This window comes from Benincasa hispida, chromosome 3, assembly GCF_009727055.1.
Source record: "Benincasa hispida cultivar B227 chromosome 3, ASM972705v1, whole genome shotgun sequence".
Lineage (NCBI taxonomy): Eukaryota > Viridiplantae > Streptophyta > Magnoliopsida > Cucurbitales > Cucurbitaceae > Benincasa > Benincasa hispida.
This window is the reverse complement of record NC_052351.1, coordinates 52,181,412-52,186,122: the sequence shown is the minus strand read 5'-3', so window position 1 is coordinate 52,186,122 and position 4,711 is coordinate 52,181,412. Positions and strand designations below refer to the sequence as shown.

General features: G+C 29.2%; 1 long non-coding RNA gene across 1 annotated transcript; it reads right to left on the bottom strand.

Annotated features, from left to right (window-relative positions):
* Positions 1–3,884: 3,884 nt before the first annotated feature.
* Positions 3,885–4,450, bottom strand: LOC120074133. Its single transcript, XR_005480898.1, has 2 exons — positions 4,321–4,450; positions 3,885–4,240 (listed from the first exon to the last, which is right to left on the bottom strand). It is a non-coding gene; the product is annotated as an uncharacterized LOC120074133 (long non-coding RNA).
* Between the last annotated feature and the right edge of the window lie 261 nt (positions 4,451–4,711).

Here is a 4,711-nt window from a genome sequence, read left to right as displayed (position 1 = left end):
CTTGCATTCTATCATCTCAACTAGCTTTTGATAACCATTCCCTTTAGATCGCTGGCCTTGGCTGCTTGCACGTGTGTTTTCTTACTTTTTTTTATGCTTTGAACACCGTTTTCAACAATGATGTTTTAGGATTGATGTCAAACACAATCCAAAATCTAATAGGGTTTCTAAGCTTGTCTTTGATGGATTCTCATTTTCTAGCTAGTCACATAGTCCAAAGGTTACAATTTTATCAAATATTCACTTGTCAACAACAACTTCACTGCCACAATCAATTCTATACTCACCTTGAAAGAAGTCCATCGTTGTGGACATCCATAAGCTTTTGACGACCATTGCCACTTGGTTGTAGGCTTCCTTCGCACATGTCCTATTGCCTGCCAGAAGCGTGAAGGACCATATAAGGTGATTTTTAATTAGTGCTTGTGAATTGTTTACATACAATATATTTGTGGTATTGGAGTTATTTTTGAACCATTGTAGCTTTAAATTCTCGTTTGCACTCAATTTAGTTGTTTATAGGGTAGTTCGGTCATTTACTAATTATTATTTTATATTACTTTAATTTGTTTATAATTTTGAAACATTTTTGCTATTTTTTCAAATGAAAATTTAAAATTTTTTTATTTCTCTTGTCAGCCCTTTGTTAAATCTATATTTGCTTGACTTAAATATTTTATGATCATTGTTCCACCTATTTTTTTTCCGTCTAACTTGTTTACTTATTTATGTTAATTTCAAATTTGAGGATAGTTTTTTTTTTAAAAAACAAATAAATAAATAAATAAAGTTTTGAGTAATTAATATTTAAATATTTTTCTTTTTTAATTAAAGTAATGAGAGAAATAAAATGATTTCATTTTGTAAAGTAGGTTTATTTTATGAAAAAAATTTGAATTTATGGTCATTTACATATATTGGAAATATTTGTGGCATGGAACTTATTACTCTTGGAAATATTTGTGGCATGGAACTTATCGAGTAATGTTCTTAAATGTCATTTTTATAAGAGGGGTTTCAAAAAATATAGAACTAATGGAAATTATTTACATAAAATAGAAAAATTTAATCTTCTATGATAGAGGCTGATAAAAGTCATCATTGTCTATTAGTGTAGAAATTGATAGAAGTCTATCATTGATATTATATGATAGACGTTGATAGAAATCTATTAGTGTCTTTTTTTTTTTTTATTTCTATAAATAGTTTGACATTTTTTTATCTATAAAATTTTTCCTTTGTTGTGAAGTGTTTGTTCATGCATTTTCTTCTGGGTTGATAAATATCTCATTTTTGCATTAAAAATGTATTATACGAATTCAGTAGAGTCATTCAAATATGATTTGTTAAATTTTTATTATCTCTGTAAATATATTTGTTTATTAGTTTATTAGTTTATTGTTTTAAATGTATTTAAAATTGTATATTTTGCCAATGGAATCTTACACATTAAATTGACGTTAAATGTTTCGTGGTAATATTTCAATGACTTTAAGTTAATTTTCAAATCCTTAAATTAATTCCTTTTGTGTTTTGTTAACAACATTTTAATTTTTTTTTTCAATGATGTTTTTATTAAAAAAATTTCCTACTAGAACAGAATCTAGAAGTATTTGGGAGTTCGATCTTCTAGATTCAAGATGAAGATTCATAAATTTTGGGAGTACGAGATTTTGAACACAGATAAAATAAATTTAATTAAAATATTGAAAAAACATTTATTAAAAAGCTATCCTATGACGAAATTTATGACATTGTAATAATCTTTCTCACATTTTGAGGTGGGGAATTTTCCCTAAATTTTAGCATAGCCCAATTGATGGAATTTTTTTCATTGATTTTGTAGGATCTTTACTTGAAATATTTGAGTAATAAGGGGTAAAGTAAGACATTATTTTAAAAAAAATTTAAAGAATATTTTTCAATTAAAAGTCTAGGACTAAAAAGAGTGGAGAGGGAAATTAGGGAGCTAGGTAGAACGAAAGGGAAAGTTGGACACATGGGAGTTGGGTACTCAACGCATGCTTCATGGGTTGACAGCTGCTGGTAGAGGTTCATAGTGACATTTATAATTTGATGCGTTGAGCTTTGATTTAAGAAGTATTGAAAATATGATGTTAGAATGGTTTATGGCAAAACTTGGCCTGATCTATTTTATGTATGTTTGAATACGAGCTTGACTACTTGTTTTAGATAAATAAGTTTTACAAGGAAGCATGTTATATGGTGGATTTTTATGGAAATGTGGTTTTGTGGTCGATGGAAATAGATGTTAAATCACTAAATTATGTACTTGGGAAATGTCAGTGTACCTTGTGTACATCTAAGGGAAAATGTTGATATGTGCACACAAGATGTGATATCTTGACATGGAGTATGTATATACAAGAGGTAATGGGTATAGGTTTTTGTGTGATTTTCTTGGATTTAGTTGAAATGTGGTGTACTATAAGTCATGCGTTAAAAGGGTTTTGTTGTGAACTCTGCATTTGAACTCTGATTCGATTGCGAATGGCCATGCTTGAAGTGGATTTACTTATGAACACCACTCGTGAAGTGAATTTTAGTGAAACTATATGTGAAATATTTGTTCTTATTCTTATGATGTTTTCTTTCCATAGGTGGAAAAGTGATAAAACTGTTTTATACGTCGCGACCTTGTTAGTATATCTTGTTGGGGTAAACCGAAGTATGCATTTAACATGGTTTTATGGATTACAGTGTTACTAATCTTAGAAGTTTTATGTCTTATGTTTCAGTAAAGTATGTTTCAAAGCTATGTTCTGTGAAAGTATGTTTGTAAAGTTGTCTTCTATCTATTGAACTGTCACTTATTGGACTTCCGAATGCATGCTTTCAAAATGTTTAAGACAATTGTGTGTTCCTATCGTCAATAATATTATGAGTTAAGTTCCTAGCATTGATAGTTGAGTTAATTCGTCGAGATCTATTAAACTCACTTTTAGCCTAACGTTATCTATCACTATTTGTCTTATATAGTGACGTTGCAAGTTTGTTATTGAAAGTTAAGATTTAGCAACATATAAGACTGTTGTTAAAGGTAGATCAATGGTCATTGAAAATATCTTTTGCAACATATGTAACCGTTGATAAAAGTATTTCATTAATTAGAAAAATAATTTTCAATTTAATACATAAACTTGTTATCTCTGGTACAAAATTAGACTATAATTTCGATTGAAAACTGATATTATAGGGGTATTGACTGGCATCGAAGAAGGATAACTAATGATATTTATATGGATATAATAAAATGAATATGATATTTATATATGCAACTTAACTTTCAACAAATATAACAATTAACTAATTCATTTCAACAAAAGTGATATAATTATTCATCCTCCATTGTCAGTTTCAGTAAAAATAAACGAAATTAGTAAGTATAATAAGTACAAGACTCTAAACCTTAAAATTACTTGTTTACCCTAAATAGTTCTCTTTTTTAGCATGAATACTTCATGAAGCTCCATTGTCAGTTTCACCATACCGAGCTTTTTTCTAGTTGGCTTCATCACATCCAACTGAAACTTAAGCATCTTTCTACTTTTGCCTTGAATATTTAAAGAATAACTTAATCAGATTTTTATCTTCTTTAAGAATTAACAAGCACTCAAGATGAACATAACAATTCTAGAGAGATCTTAGCTTGAACTTGAAAATAGAAATAATAATAATTGATTCTAGAATGATGAAGATAAACATACAAACACAAACTGATTTAGAGATTCACAGAAACACCTAAGATCAAACACCCACCTTAATTGAAATGGAACAAAAAATTGAAATTCGTCAAACATCTACTTCTTCCTTCATAAAAATATTTCTCATTAACCAAATTCTTGTTAAGTACCAAGAGAAAATGACATTAAGCACAAATTTTATTCTCTAATAAAAACATATTATAAAGATGACTCCAATACATAAAACAGCTAGTTTAGAGTTTTACTTAACAACGTTTCTTTTCTTACTGTAACTGACAAAAACTGACAAAAGGTATGTACTATAAATACCTAAAGATCAGATCTATTACATACATCGGATAGAAATAATCACACATCTCTTATAAAAAAAAAAAAAAACTATTGTACAAAGGAAATCTCAAGAAAGAAAAGAAGTTCTTCCCGTGGATGTACGCATCCTTTCTAAACCACGTACTTGTATGTGTTCTTTATCTTCTTCCTTTCATCTTTTGAACTGTGCATGTTGTTCTTTGTCTCTAAAAAAAACAATCCTCATTATTAAAGAGGAACTCTATAACTAATTGAGAGAAAATCGAGAGAGAAAAGAAAGTTTTACCTGAAAATGAATTCTTTTTCCCAAGTGCAATAATCTGATCAGCTGAAGAGAGAGTTTTAGCCGTACACGTAAGTGGAAATTAGGTTTACTACGTGGCTCATGTAGAACCAAGCTTTTCACCTAACAAAAGCCTTCAGCTAAACATCATACTTGGGTTTTTCCGTCAAGATTCATTTCGTGGGCCTATAGAAATAGAGAAATAGGCCCAAAAAAATTTGTATCAGAGCTTGAAGACCATCAAGTTAATCTTTCCTAAAGCATCAAGGTTTTCAAGAAAACACTTCTTGGTGTTCTAAGTCTAGTTTTCAGATTAGCAATGGTTGTTGCAAGATTCAAAATAGAGAAGTTTAATGGGAAGGGTGACTTCGACTTGTGGAAATCCAAAATTAAG